A 16197-nucleotide genomic window follows, 5' to 3' on the forward strand; every position below is an offset into this window, starting at 1 on the left:
CTTACATCGTAGAATAAGAGAATTGACTTGTGCAAATTGCCCTCTGACTTCAGGAGCTCCTCACTCCCCCAAAATTTAAATTAATAAAAAAATTTAAAAAATTTAATCTTAATTTCTGAGTATAGTAAATACCAGTTAAGATACCAAAATCCCTGGGATCCTGTGATTTAAAATGGACAGGGAGAGCTGGGTGAGTGGTGGCACACACCATTAATCCCTGCACTGGAGGCAGAGGCGGGTAGATCTCTTGAGTTTAAGGCTAGCCTGGTCTACAGAGAAAGTTCCAGGACAGGCTACAAAGCTACACAAAGCTACCTTGACTTGAAAAACTGAAAAATAGGGGCTGGAGAGATGGCTCAGAGGTTAAGAGCACTTGTTGCTCTTCCAGAGGTCCTGAGTTCAATTCCAGAAACCACATGGTGGCTCACATCCATCTGTAATGAGATCTGGTGCCCTCTTTTTGCCTGGGGGCATATATTCAGATCATTGTATACATAAAAAGTAAATAATCTTTTAGAAAGAAAGAACATGGAAAGGGAGTGTGAGCTGCACATTAGAGATTTCAGTCCTTTGCTCACAGGCAGGCAGGCAGGCAGGCGTCCTGTCTTAGTGTCTTGTCTCTAGCCTCATGTATGTGCAGTACTGCATTTTCCAGGGGGAGGGAAACAAGTTTCTTCCAGGTCTGTCCTGAGAGTAGATAGATACGGGGAATGTAGCAGGACAGCACCAACTGAGGAGTAGAGGAATAGTAACTCACAGAAACATCATGGAACCCTTCTGAGAGTGCAGGGAATGGACAAAAGTGAGGAGGCGGGGGACGACAAGTGGAGCTTGTGGCAGTAGAGGACACTCCTGAGGGCCTACAAGTGAACGTGAGCTTAGGTATTTGCTGTGCTTGGTGCTGACTACAGGGAAGATAGGGGACACCTCCCTCCCTCCCTTTTTTGAGACAGGGCCCATTGTGTAGTCCTAGCTGGCCTTGAACTCAAAAAAGTCTACCAGTCTGTTCCCTTGATACAGGGATTAGAAGATTGTGCCATTACTTCCAACCAGTTGTGTTTTCTTTTCCTCAAAGTTCACTTGTCCATCTGTTGAACATCCTTGTTTTCCGAATCCTCATAGGCATGAGAATCCCCGTACTGGGGAGACAGAGATAGGGGGATTGCTGAGGGCAAGATCAGCCTGGTCTACATAGCAAGTTCCAGGATGGCCAGGGCTATAGATAGATTAAGTCTCAAAATAAAAGTCAATTAGTGAGGTGGAGTAAACGAAATCTCAGCGTCAGTGAACACTTTGGGAATGTCTTATTCCTTTGCCCCTTCTTTTATGCTTTCACAAGGTGCCTTCCTAAGAAGCCCTGTGGACTTTGGGTTCTAGTGTAACAAACAAGCACAAACTTACTCTCAGTTCTGGAGATAGAAGTCTGAAATCGGGGTGCGGCAGGGTTATGGGCCTCCTGCAGGGGCGGGGAGGGTCCTGTTGCCATGGAGAAGCTCCCTCTCTACTCTTGTGGTTGTCAGCTAAGTAACGTAATAACCTGTGGCTCCTCGCTTCAGCTTTCTCCCTGTCTTCATAGGGCTTTCTAAACTCTGCAACTGCTTTCCTTAGAAGGACAGAGCTGTTTGGTTAAGGCGCACTCCAATTGTGTGATCTCATTTTACTTTGCCCGATTATACCTGAAAAACACCTCTTTCCAAATAAGGCCATGGTTCCAGGTAGGCATGAGTTTGGCAGATAGTGCTCAGCTCTAGGTATCTAGTGCTTCATCCTTTGACTCACCCCGCCTTGTGTTTGTAATTTATGTTCTCCTGTACTTGCTTTCCGTCAAAGTCAGCAGTCCTGGGAATGGAACTCGGGGTGGATCTCTCCTGTGCTGGACAGTGCTCTGCCACGAAACTGTCCGCAGTCCTCTTTCCCTCTTTCTGTTTCATATCCTGCTCGATAGAACTCTCAGCTGATGTGGTAGTACACACCTTTAATACCAGCACTCAGGAGGCAGAGGCAGACCTGGTCTAAATAGTAAATTTGAAATACTGTCTAAAAAATTCAATAATAGAGGAAATGAGCTGTTGATAATTTGAAATGTGTCTCATGTGACTAAAAAAAAAATAAGTGGTTTGCTTGTTTTGTTTTTCCCTTTTTTTCTGGAGATAGGGTCTTTCTGTAGTCCTGGTTGTCCTGAAATTTACTATGTAGACCAGACTGGCCCCAGATTCACAGAGATTCTCCTGTCTTTGCTTCCAGAGTGTTGGAGCTAAAGGTATGTACCACCAAGCTCAGATAGGCTCCTTAATGTAATTTAATTTTTATAAAATGAGGATTTTGTTTATTTGTTTGTTTTGTTTTTGCCTTATGTGGTCAGTAATTACCATTTTGGTTGGTATAAAAGTATGAACTTGGGCTGAGTGGTGGTGGCACAGGCCTTTAATCGCAGGACTTGGGAGGCAGAGTTCGAGGCCAGCCTGATCTACAGATTGAATTCCAGGACAGCCAGGGCTATAGAGAAATATGAACTTAGAAAATTAAGTTGTGTTCATAAATTACATTTAGCAGCCTTTGCATACTTAAAAAATTAGGAGCTGATCTTGACATTGCTTAAACCTTGGAACATTTGTCAAACTTAGTAAATGTCTACTTTAAATTGAAGTAGTTTGTAAGCTGGACATAATATCTTATACCTATAATCCTAATACTTGAGAGACTGGGACAGGGAGATCACTGGAAGGCTTGGTCTGTGGGAAGGGAGAGAGAGAGAGAGAGAGAGAGAGAGAGAGAGAGAGAGAGAGAGAGAGAGAGAGAAGGGAAAAAGGAGTTGGGTCCCTGAAAGATGACTCTGGCTGCACTTGCAGATGACCTGGGTTTGATTCCCAGCACAAGGTGTCTCACAACCACCTGTAACTCCAGTCCCAGGGTACCCAGTGCCCTCTTCTGGGTCTCTAAAGGCACCAGGTATACATGTAATAAATAGTACACAGGCATACATGCGGGAAGAAACACCCATACACATAAAATAATAAAAGACCAGTTTTGTATTCAGAATTGGGATTTTGTTGATCCAGTTCACTTTGAGATGTTTTAACTTAAACAAGTACATGGTTCCTAAACTGACTGCCCTTAAAAGCATCTTGATTTTGGCTAGTTTTAGCAGACCACATCTCATATACCTCTGGAGTTGAGGTTCTGCTGGGGCTAGCTGTCAAACCCAGGGTTTGTACTGGGTTTGTGGGCAAGCACTCTGCCATTGAACTACACCCCTAGCTCAAAAGGGAGAGACTTAGGTTCTGTCCTCTCTGCTAAAAAACAAAAATTACAAAGTTTTAAAAAGAGAGAGAGAGTGTGTGTGTGTGGGGGGGTCAGAAGACAGCTTGCAGGGAGTCAGTTCTTTCCTTCTATCATGTAGATACCAGGGATTGAATTTAAGTTGTTGGTATTGGTAGCAGCACCCTTAACTACTGAGCCATCTTACTGATCATATCTTAATTTTTTAAGCTTTTTAATTTATTTTTTACATTCCACTTATTTTAAAATTTTTGAACCATAGGACATACGGTAGAGCAGCATTATAAGACTTACATGCTTATATCTTCCTAAATTGAGTGTAAGTGGGTATAAAGTTGTATGTGTATGTCAACCAGTTATAAAATCAGATGTTTTTGCAGTGGGTAGTTGGAGGCTAATTGGGTCATCTGTAAGAAGCAGCAAAAAAGAGGAACCAGCTACATGATGAATAACTGTGATTAGTAGGTTCCTCTACTCCTCCTTTCCTAGCTGATACTTAATGTGGCGGAGGATTCTGGGTTTCAGTGGGGAAAGGCGAAGACTGTGAAAAGCCTTGGCAAACTCTGCACCTGAGCTGCTGCACCTCCCTTTCCTGTGGGGGTCGCAGAGTTCTCCTGTAATTATGCTTTTTGGCCTGAATGTTTAACTGAAATAAACTTTACAATGTTTTATGGTAAAATTCTGCTTTGCTTTTGTTGTAGAAGTCAGTAATTTAGGTTAATGAGTGGCTGGATGAAGTAGGGAGCAGTATCCTTGCCTAGCATTGGGTCTTCGGATGTGCTCTTTTGTGACTAGCTATTTTTTAAATAGAATTTAGAGATTTTTTATTTTTATTTACTTGCTTATCTACTTTAGGTTCTCAAAGGAGGTAGTCTGATGCCATTGTTTTCATGGTTAAGCTTTTCTATAGCTCCTGTGATGGCTTTGTTTTATCAAAGAATCTTCCTATGTTGCCTAGGTTGGTCCTGAACCATTGGCCTTATCTGATGATGCTCCTTTCAGCCTCCTGAACAGCCATGCTTTTTGTCATGCCTACGTTCATAAAAATTACATTGGTGGTGTTGCACACCTTTAATCCCAGCACTCGGCAGGCAAGGCAGGTGGATTTCTGAGTTCAAGGCCAGCCTGGTGTACAGAGTCAGTTCCAGGGCAGTCTCCAAAAACTACATAGAAACTCCATCTCAAAGGGGAAAAAAAAGTTACATTTCTAGGGAGGCACAGATCTCGGAGTTCTTGGCCAGTATGGTCTACAGAGTGAATTCCAGGACAAGAGCCACATACACAGAAAGACCTTGTCTGGAGGACCCTCCCCCCACAAAGTCACATTGCTGTGATGTTCCTGCTATCAAACCCTGTGAAATGTTGCTTTGTGGAGGTCTGAGGAGGTAGCAAGGAACATTTTTGTGCTAAGATATCATTTTATCTTTTTTTTTTTTTTTTAATTTGCCAAGCTCACAATAGTTGGGGGGGGTCAGTTTGGGAGGAGCACAACAGTGAATTACTTGTGGGATTTTGTTTTTTGAGACAGGGTTTCTCTATGTAACAACCATGGCTGTCTTGGAACTTGCTTTGTAGCCTAGACGGACTTCAGACTCACAGAGATCCATCTACCTCTTCCACCCAAGTGCTGGGATTAAAGGTGTGTGCCATTTAGTCCAGCTGAATTATTTATTAATAATGGGTTTTTGTTTGTTTGTTTCCAAGACAGGTTTTCTCTGTGTAGCTTTGGCTGTCCTGAAACTATAGACCAGGCTGGTCTTTACCTCACAGAGATCTGTCTGTCTCTGCCTCCCAAGTGCTGGGATTAAAGGTGTGTATCACCACTGCCCAGCATGTTTTTAAGGTAATCAAAATTCTCAAAGACCGCATGTAGTAAGCTGGGTCTGAGAACATACTCTTTAATTGACATTGCAGAAGTGGAGGTGCCCAAGAGGGTATGGAGTTCAAGGATATTGGGTTAGATAGTGAAACTTTGTCTCCAAAAAAACGAAGTAGCTCTGTGAGCAAACTATACAATTATGCATTATCTTAAAGTTTCCTTTTTTTGAGATGGGGTCTTAGCTGTTGTAATCTGGCCTTGTTGTTTATATGCCAGGGGTGACTGTGAGCATCTGGTTCTTCTCTGCTTTCTTGTGCTTGTGTTACCTAGATGGGCTGCTGCACCTTGTCTATGTGGTGCTGTAGACTGAATGGGGAATTTGTGCATGCTAGATAACCACTGTATTGAGGTATTTCAGCCCTGTAGAAGAGAGTAAATGCTAAGTAAGACCTAAGATACTACATTTTTATCTTTTTCTTAGTCTCATCACAGCACAGAAACTAGGCCTGGGCATCAATCCTACTTCTGATCCCAAGTACCCTGTCTCTAAATTTTTCATTTTATTTTTGAGACAGTGTCTTGCAAAGTTACCCAGATGGCCTTGGATGGGGGAATCCTCCTGAATCAAGTTCTAAGGGTTGAGATTACAGGCATGTGGCAGTTGCTTATTTATTTTTTGCTTTACTTTTTGAGACTGTGTCTCTTGTAGCTCAGGCTGGGCTGATAGAGCTGATTTTCCTGCCTATCTCCCTAGTGCTTGAGTGTTACTACATCCAGCCTCAAGTTGTCTATTTGTTTTTCAGATTTATTTTACATGTATGAGTGTTAACCTGCATGTATGTGTATGCACCATGTGAGTGCAGTGCCCATTTGGGCCAGAAGAGGACACCAGATCCTCTGGAGCTGAAGCTAAAGACCATTGTTAGCCCACGTTTGGGTACTGGGATGCAAACCATCCCTCCTGTGTTTTTAATTAATGTGTGGTACCTTGTGCTGCAGAAAAATTTGAGGGAGAAACTGGGAATGCTGTTTTATATGTGAAATGCGCAGACAGACTGAGCCAGGGTAAGACTCCCTGCCTCCTGTTGGTTGGCTCCAGCTCCCTGTCACTGGGTGTAGGGAATGGTCATCTTGTGTATTTGGCAGCTTTGTTTGTACTCAGCTCAGTGTGGTTAGAATTCTGCCACATTCACTTGTGGTATTTGTGAAAGTCTCCAAGGGGGTGATTCCTGTGTGCTGCACTGAACTCTTAGTTTCCTTTTCTAGACTTACTAGATCTACTTCCAAAACAGTGAAGTACTTTATACTTTGGGCAGAAACTGAGAATTCCCATTTAAACTATGGCAAAGTCCTCTGATTGGCCTTAAACAAACCACTGCTTTCTTTATCTCAAGAAGCACCAGTGGGCTCTGTTCTCTGGGGTAGGCAAGCCAAGGCCGCAGCAGGCACCAGGGATTCTTAGTCTCTAGTTCTAAGCCTGAGGCAGGAGGATTATGAGTTCAAGGCTAGCCTGGACTAATTAACCAGACTACCTTAAAAAACAAAACAAAACAAAAAAGACAAAAATAAACCAAACTCTCCCTGAAATGTGATTACTTCATGAAACAGGGTGAAAATTAACATTAATTTTCCTCCTTGCTACTTGTATGTGTGTGCACATGTGTATATTGAGACATGGGTCTTGCTGTATATATAGGCCATGCTAGCTTTGAACTTGGAATCCTCCTGCCTGTGATACCCCCTCACCCCCAACCTGTGTTTATATAACTTCAGTTCAGTTGTTAAAATCAGTAGGTTGCTAGCTACTGATGTGTTTTGTTTAGAAGTCAGTTTATTCTCTTGCTTTGGTATATTTTTTTTAATTTTTTAAAAATTTTTTTCTTATTTTACATATCGATTCCCAGTTCCCTCTCCCTCCCTCCTTCCCACTCCCCAATCCCCCCCCCCCCACTCCACAAGGAGGGTGATGCCTTCCAGGAGGGATCATCAAAAGCTGTCAAGTCATTTGGAATAGGGACTAGGCCTTCCCTCCTTCCTCTAGGCTAAGTATCCCTCCATGGGGAATGTGCTCCCAAAGTCCTTTTGTGCACCAGGGATACATCTTGGTTCTACTGTTAGAGGTCCCTTAGACTGCCCAGGCCTTCTAACTGAGACCCACGTTCAGGGGGTCTGAGTTGGTCTAATGCTGGTTTCCCAGCTATCAGTCTGGGGGTCCATTAGCTCCCCCTTGTTCAGGTCAGCTGTCTCTGTGGGTTCCTGTAGCCTGGTCTTGACCCATTTTCTTACCACTCATTCCTCTCTCTGCAACTGGATTCCAGGAGTTCAGCTCAGTGCTTAGCTGTGGGTGTCTGCTTCTGTTTCCATCAGCTACTAGATGAGAGCTCTATGATGGCATATAAGTTATCAATCTCATTTCAGGGAAGGGCATTTAAGGTAGCCTTTCCACTGTTGCTCAGATTATTAGTTGGTGTCATTCTTGTAGGTCTCTGGACATTTCTCTAGAGTCAGTTTTCTCCTCAAACCAATAACGGCTTCCTCTATTATGGTGTACATCATCCCCCCCCCCCCGGTCTATTTGTCCCCCGACTCAATCTTTCTAGTCCCATGTGTTCTCCTCTCCTCCCTCCTCTTTCTCCTAGCTCCCTCTCCACTCACTGTGCCCCCCACTCCCAATATGCTCAGGAGATCTTGTTCCTTTCCCCTTCTGTGAGAGATCTTGCATAAATCTCTTAGGTTCCTCCCTGTATCCTAGTTTCTCTGGTAGTGTGAATTATAGACTGGTGATCTTTTGCTCTATGTCTAAAATCCATATATGAGTGAGTACAAACCATGTTCCTCTTATTGTGATTGGGTTACTTCACTCAGGATGGTTTCTTCAAGTTCCATCCATTTGCCTGCAAATTTTAAGATTCCGTTGTTTTTTTTTCCCCCCGCTGAGTAGTATTCCATTGTGTAAATGTGCTACATCTTTATCCATTCTTCAGTGGAGGGGCATCTAGGGTGCTTCCAGGTTCTTGCTATTACAAATAATGCTGCTATGAACATAGTTGAACAGATGTCTTTGTTGCATGGATGTGGATCATTTGGGTATATGCCTAAGAGTGGAATTGCCGGGTCCTGTGGTAGACTGATTCCCATTTTCCTGAGGAACCGCCACACTTAGCTCCAAAATGGCTGTACAAGTTTGCACTTCCACCAGCAGTGGAGGAGTGTTCCCCTTTCTCAACATCCTCTCCAGCATATTGCTTTGGTATTTCTAAGAGCACAGACCAGCAGTCCTGTAGAACCCAGTAACTCAGTGTGATCCAGGTTTTTTATTTTGAGCAAAATACCACAGAAATGTGTCTCTGCTGAATGTCTTTAATGGTGTTCTCAATGCTTGGAAGGAAGGTCTGCCACACTTGACTGCTGTTTCTATCTCCCTCTGTCTCCTCACTTTTCTTTCTTGCTCTATTTTCTTTCATCCCCCATCCCTATTTCTGCTTTTGCCTTGAAGTACCTTCCAGCAGCAGATGTAGAGGTCCTGCTGGGTTTTGTTGATTAGGAAGTAAGACTAAAAAAATTCCTCCAAAGCAAAAACACCAACCAAACAAAACAAAAGGGAAGGAAAAAGAAAAACCATGGCATTACTAGGTTGCTATGAGGAAATGGCAGAACTTTCTTCAGAACCACCCTCTCTACCTTTATAGCCACCCATCCTTTTCACTGCCACAGCTCTGTGCCAAGCTTGCAGTGGTCTGGTTCAGCGTCTTACCTCACAGTCTACCCCCTTCACTGTCTTAACTGAAAAGAAGGAAAGGGAGATGAGCCAGGTTTGTCTCCCTGCCCCATCCGCTCTTTGGCTGACTTCATCATCATCACCCCTCCCCTCCCCGTTTGCCCTGTTTTTTTTCTTTCCATTGTCTTTACCTTGTTTTATCTGAGGCCTGGGTTTAGGTTTTGATAGAAAGATTCCCAGTAATATTGAGTGCTCATGATTGATTCCCAGTGCTATGGCCCCAACACAACTTTAAAATCGATGGTAATTTGTTTTAAGATCTGAACATCCAGGCTGGAGAGATGACTCAGAGGTTAAGAGTACAGACTGCTCTTCCAGAGGCCTGGAGTTCAGTTCCCACAACCACATGGTGGCTCACAAGCATCTGTAATGAGATCTGGTGCCCTCTTCTGGCATGCAGACATACATGCAGGCAGGATACTGTATACATAATAAATAAATCTTTACAAAATAATAATAAATCCAAACAACCTGAGCAAAGATGTCTAATGAACTCAGTGACCATTTGAAAAATGATACAAGTTGCAGAAAACTAAGTTTATTCATTATTTATTAGCTATCAATTAGTGGACTGTACAGCTTCTCAGATTTAAGAATCAGATCAAACTTTGCCCACCTCACTTCCTGTGCCATGCTGATGTTTATGCCACACTTGCTGGTTTTTTTTTTTTTTTTTAATTCTATTAAAGCGACCATTTCAGGCCCAGCTGTTCGGATATGACATCATTGAGAGAGTACAGCTAGTGCCCCTGGCTTGTTAGTCACCTCCAAGCTTCCCACATTACTTTTCTCAGTGTAGTGTTTTTGTTCATTAATCTGAACACCATTTAGTTTGGGAACTGAGATTGTTGCTTTTTTGTTTGCTTGTTTTTGAGGCAAGGTCTTACTATGTATCTCTTACTGGCCTGGAACTCATTCTGTAGTCCAAACTGGCCTTGAACTCAAGAGATCCACTGGCCTCTTACTACGGTGTAGACCTGGCTTGTTATGTTCTGCCTTTAACATTTATTTGTGTGTTTCATGCATAAGTACATCACTGTGTGTGTAGGTCAGAGAACAGTTTAGAGGAGTTGGTTTTTCCTTTTTTTTTTTTTTTTTTTTTTTTTTGAGGGGGGGATCCGAGACCAGTGGCTTTGGAAGCTGTCATGGAACTAGCTCTTGTAGACCAGGCTGGTCTCGAACTCACAGAGATCTGCCTGCCTCTGCCTCCGCCTCCGAGTACTAGGATTAAAGACCCAGCTGAGGAGTTGCTATTTTCATTGTACTGTGGCTCACAGGTGTCAAACGCAGGCTGTCAGGCTTGATAGTAAGTCTCATTTAAATGTTGAGTTTTCCCCCAGCCCAAAAGTAAGTTTATTGAGTACACTTCAAGGGCAGTAACGCAATCCCTTTTGTCTGCAGTTTTATTGACATTGAGTGCAGGAGAGATAGCTTAGCAAGTAAGAGCACTAGCTGCTCTTCTAGAGGATCCAGGTTTAATTCTCAGCACTCACATATGTGTATGTACCCACATGTGTAGGTGTGTATACACACACACACAGCCAGAACATTCATACACATAAATTATCTTTAAAACCTTTTGTCAGAGTAATAAGGGACTACCTGCACGAGATGTCCTTAAATCTGACCTTGTCTTCCCTTCTTCTTTGAAAAATGATCTTGTGTACCCTAAGCTGTCCTCAGATTTCAGTCTTCCTACTCAGGTCCACCTCCTTCTGCTTTGACAGGATAAGCAGGAGTCTCACCATATAGTCTAAGCTTGCCTTGAGCTTGCTGTGATCTTGCTGTCTGTGCCTCCTGAGAGCCACTGGTGGCTCAGAAACTGCTTCTGCTTGTTTCGAGACTTGCATTATTGTCTAATGTGTTGTGTGAATCTATGCCTGGTGCTTTATGACTCATTTCTCTAGTTAGATAGTGAAGAATGCACAGATGAAACTTATATTACTTACACTCTGTGTTACAGGACCCTATGGTTGCTTGACCAGATAACAGTGTCTCCTTCCCAGTTACCCTTTGGGTGTCAGTGTCTGTCCTGGGGACAGCATGTGGATGAGCAAGCACAGACCTTTCCTGGAGACACTGATAGCTGGAAGTGATTGTGGTGGAGAACGATAGACCTTGTTGGACAGTGGACCAGGTACCATTGTTCAGTTAATAGAGGGCAAAGGAAGGACTTGAGAAAAGGTTTCCAGGGGTCTATGCAGACAGACAGCCTGTCTGCACTTCCTTCCTGCTTCTTTTCCTTTTCTGTTTTTTTTAATTCATGAGTATGTGTGAGTACCCGTGTGTATGTATGTGCACCATTCACTTTACTGGTGCCTACTGAGACTACAAGAGGGTGTACAAGCCCCTGGGAGCGGTTGATTGTAAACTACTTGATTTGGGTGCTGAGAACTGAACCCAGGTCCTTTGCAAGAGCTGCAAGTGCTCTTAACTGCTGAGCCATTTTTCCAGCCCCCTGGCTCTTATTTCTGTTTCTTACATATGCTTCCTGTCCTGGGGCCTTTCGGAATCCCTGTCTTCCTTCTTCCTATAAGATCCTTAGTGATGTGGATTCTTAGCCAGTGATGTGGTAGTGTGGATTCCTCTTTTTTTGTGGTACAAGGAAATGGGATTCAGGGCTTCTTGCACCCTACTGCTTAGCCATGGCCCTAGTTCTCCCTTTTATGACTGATACTTTTTTCTACAAACAAGTTGAATTTAAGAGGGAAGGTATTTTAGGAATAAAGAAAATAAAATTAGTTTCCTTCTGACATTTGTAGAAATGGCAGAACATGCTGACATTATTTTAAGGAAGTAGGAAATCAGCTTCCCTCCCTTCCTCCATTTACCCTCTCCCTCCCTCTTCCCCTTCTCCCCTCTCTCCTTGGGAGTTGGTTCTCTTCACCATGTGTGGTGGGATGAGCATAGCTGAGTGCTCTTCTGACTACCTTTTCTGCACTCCTATCCCACCCAGTTCTGTTTTTCTTCACAAATGAAAAGCACCTGGCATCATTTACTTTATAACCCTTCATCAGGATATTAACCAAATACTCTGGAAGCAAAGGACTTGCAGAAGAGACATACAACTGCTCTTGCCCAGCAGTTGTAAATAGTTGTTGAATGAGTGAATAAAGGCCACGTGTGAATCTGTCAATGGAGACCATGATACCACCAATGTTTTATCAGTAGTTTGGTAATTCCATCCTGTTTTTGTACTGTTACCTAAGTATGCCTATGTAGGTACTCAAATTTTCAGGATATATTTGTACTCCCCCCCCCCCCCCCAGCCCATACTGGTACCTGGCACAAGATCAGAACCAAAATGAATTTCTCTAACACAAAGAAGCTACTAATCCCAAGTAGCCCGAGTATGGCCTCTTCTTGTTTCTGCTTAAAGAAGCACAAATATGGGTCCTCAGCACTCATGTACCCTGGCATGGTGGTGTGTATCTATAACCCAGCGCTGGGGACAATAGAACTATTGGTGCCCCATCTTGCCTTGAGATTGTCCAGTGAGGAAAAAAAATCTTGATTTTACATTTTAATGGAAAACCATCTGAAAAGAGCTTCTTGAGAGCATTCCATTTCAAGATTGTGAGAAATTAAGTAACAGTACTATACAAATACAATGTTTAGAACTTAAAAACCTTAAGATGTACTACAGTATATGTGTACCTAGAAGTTAATCATATTCCTGTTTAAATACTGTTAATTAGCTCTACAGAGTCAAATCAGGACCAGTTGATTTTATTCAGAATCTTGAAATGGTGTCTGGTCTTTGGGATTTAACCTAGAATAACCATGGGAATGTACCACTTTGTAATTGGACTCCTTGACTAAGTGAGCATGGTATATTTGTGACTATTGGAGGGATGGGTTAGTATCCGCTGCACTACTTTCTCTTATATGTTGGCCTTGACATACATATATACATACATACATACATACATACATACATACATACATACATACATTTCTCATCTGGTAAAGGTGCTTGTCGCCAAACCTTTTAGGACTCACATGTTGGATGCAGAATGGATTCCCACAAGTATCCCTCTGACCCCCGTATGTGAGCTATGGATAAGTTTGTATCCCTCCAGGTGTACATATATATAAGTAAATGTAATGTAAACTCTTTTAGAGGACCGGATAGATGGCTCAGTGGTTAGCCAGTTAGCTCAGTTCCAAAGGATCCAATGCCCTCTGTGGGCAGCTGCATTCACTGTGTATGCCCCACATACCCACACACACAGAAGTGGTATATTTAGAAAACAAACAAACAAACAAAAACTATCATTGAACAAGCCTGGCTTGGTACACTTGGTCTTTTGTCGGTTTTTATTTTTTGTTTGAGACAGAGTTTTTTTGTGTAGCCCAGGCTGCTTTGGACTCACTCTGTAAACCAGGCTGGCCCCAAACTCAGCCATCCACCTATCTTTGCCTGGGGATTAAAGGCATTTGCCATCACCACCCAGCTTGCATTTGGGTTTTGTTTTGTTTTTGTTTTTGTTGTTAGTCTAATTTGTCTTGGTTGGAATCATATATATCTTACCCCAGTCAATTGATGCTAGTTTTCCATGCCTTTTCTACAAAGACTGCAAAGATTTATGGGTAACTAGCCAAGTCTGTACTTGACTGTCTTTAGCAACTAGTGTACTTTTTTAAAAAAAAAAAAAAAAAATGTTACAGGCACTCAAAAGTATTTCTTGCATGTTTAGGGGATTTGCCCAAAAAATTCTCTTAAATAAAAGTTGAAGTATCATGTGTATATCAAGTAAATACCAGCATTTAAGAGACAGCCAGAGAGTGTTAAAAAAGAAGGGAATGTGGGTTAGGCATGCACTGGTCCTTCCTACTCATGGGAAGGGGTAATCTGGAAGCTTTACACTGTGCAGCATGCTCAGACCGGCCCATGCACAGAAGCCATGATACATTCATTCATAGTAGGTTGCTATGTATCTAAATAGCTGTGTTGTCCAGTGATGACTATCAGAGTACTTTAAAAGTTCTGTTAGTACATTTCCTTGTACAAGTGGTGACAGATTTGTATTTACTCTCAAATCTGTGATTTGACAGTTAACCTGTTTAAATTTAACTAAAATGATTTCTCTAATTTTCGTTTTTGATGTTAGAGATGAAACTCGGGGACTTATTTATATTATTCTAGATATGACTACTGAACCACACTTTAGGCATTTTGACCTTTGAAATTTATACCTTTTACTTCTAGTTTCCATAGTGGGTTACTTTCTGAAAATGAAAGCTGGAGTCTCGTCGTGTGTTCATGCCGACTGGCATTGCCACATGTGTATCAGCAGCAGTGGCTAGTCATTAGCTCCCTCTGTTTCCATACACCCTCCCTTACTGAGAGTAGTCTTTTCTCCTGCCTGCCTGCCTGCCTGCCTGCCTGCCTGGCACTTTGGTTCCTAGATCTGTGGTGGTTTCTATGGTCTGTGGGCAACAGGTTTAGGCTATCAATGTTATCAGCACCTAGGCATCTAGGATGTACTCCACCTTTCTATTGTACTACAGACTAGATGGTATAGCTGTGTCGGAGAATGTTGGATATTGGCTTTGGTTTTATTAAATTCTGGTTTTCCCAGTTTTCTTTAAGGTATTTCCAGTTTGTCCTTAACTTTCTGTGGCTCTGGGAAGGAGTCTTGCCCCAAATTCTGTTTCCTACAAGCTGGTTACTCCATGGAAGAAATTGCAGTTTGATTTTATTTTTAACCACAAATAAATCCAGACAACTCATATGACTTGAGGCTAAGCTGTTGGGACAGTTAAGCAGCCCGTTTCTCCACTGTATCCTGGCATGGTCACAGGAGCTGGAGATTGGTGAATGAATACAACAGTCGCCTTGTGTCATGGTAGATGTCTTATGAAAGAATGGAGAGCTTGAACCCTCAAGGGGCCTGAGTGTTTCAGATAGATTAAATGTGATCTATTCTTTTATCTTTTACTATGAAAAAATGCCTAGAAAGATCTTTGTGTAGAAACTGGGATAATTATGGCCTTTTATAGTGGAATTCATACTTGGGGCTGCAGCTAGGCTAGTTGTGCTGCTGTAACAGAAAATAGAAGATGGGATCTACTGTATACCTGCAGTTGCTGGACAACTCATCCTCCCCAAGTAATAACTTTACCTTACATAAACCAGGATGTCTTGGGGTTTCTAGTGCTATGAAGAGACACCATGGCCACAGCAGCTCTTATAAAAGAAAACATTTTATTGGGGCTGGCTTACGGTTTCAGAGGTTTAGTCTGTAACTGTCATGGTGGGACATGGTGGTGTACACTAAGACATGGTGCTGGAGAAGGAGCTGGGAGGTCTACATCTTGGTCCATAGGCAGCAAAAACAACTGTGTTCCACATGGAGTATAAGTTAAGCATATGAGACCCCAAAGCTCCACCTTTACAGTGATACACTTCCTCCAACAAGGCCATGCCTCCTAGTAGTGTCACTTACTATGGGCCAAGTATTCAAATGCATGAGTCTGTGGGGGTCATTTCTATTCAAATCACTATACAGGTTAAGCTGTGTATGGTGACACACACCGTTAATCCCAGTATCCAGGAGGCAGAAGCAGCCAGATCTCTGACTTTGAGGCCAGCTTGGTCTGTATGTCAAGTTCCAGGCCAGACAGCTACATAGTGAATCCCTGTCTCAAAAACAGAGCAAAACAAAATGTTTAAAAAAGATAAACATTTTGGACAGTGGTGGCACACTCCTTTAATCTCAGCACTCAGGAGGTAGAGGCAGGCAGATTTCTCAGTTTGAGGCCAGACTGGTCTACAGGACAGCCAGGGCTGTTAACATAAATCAGGTGCCAGGTTGAGACCCTTCTTTAGACTAAGAGATTTGGTGGTTCCTCAGGCGTATAGTCAGGACCTTTTCAAAGACTTGTGGAGGTGGATATAGCTTGCTTTTACTGATTAACTTGTGTTCCCTAACTTCCATTTCAACACCCACCTTTTCTTTTTCGGGGTGGAATTCACATAATAGAAAATGAAAGCATTTTAACGGGAATGATTCAGTAGCACTTAGTATATTCACATTGTTGTGCAACTACCTCTCCTACCTGTCTATATTTTTGTCACTCCAAAAGGAGGCCCAGTACCCAGTAAAATTTTACTCTTCTTACGTGGCCCCATGCAACTCCTGTCTCTGGCTTTGTCATTTTGGTTTGTGTCATAAATGGACTCATCTACTATGTTCGTAGCTGTGTATAGATAGGTAGGTAGGTAGGTCGGTCAGGGAAACTTCTGAGAATTGATTTTTTTTTTTTTCTCTTATCTGATGTGGCTTCCAGAGAATGAACTCAGGTCATTAGGATT

At 42.6% G+C, this 16197-nt stretch overlaps 1 protein-coding gene across 4 annotated transcripts in view; it reads left to right on the top strand.

The window, feature by feature from the left end:
* Positions 1-16197, top strand: part of Gnb1 (G protein subunit beta 1) — a 62047-nt gene that overhangs the window by 7288 nt on the left and 38562 nt on the right. The window lies entirely within an intron of this gene.

Source organism: Phodopus roborovskii, unplaced genomic scaffold, assembly GCF_943737965.1.
Source record: "Phodopus roborovskii unplaced genomic scaffold, PHOROB, whole genome shotgun sequence".
Lineage (NCBI taxonomy): Eukaryota > Metazoa > Chordata > Mammalia > Rodentia > Cricetidae > Phodopus > Phodopus roborovskii.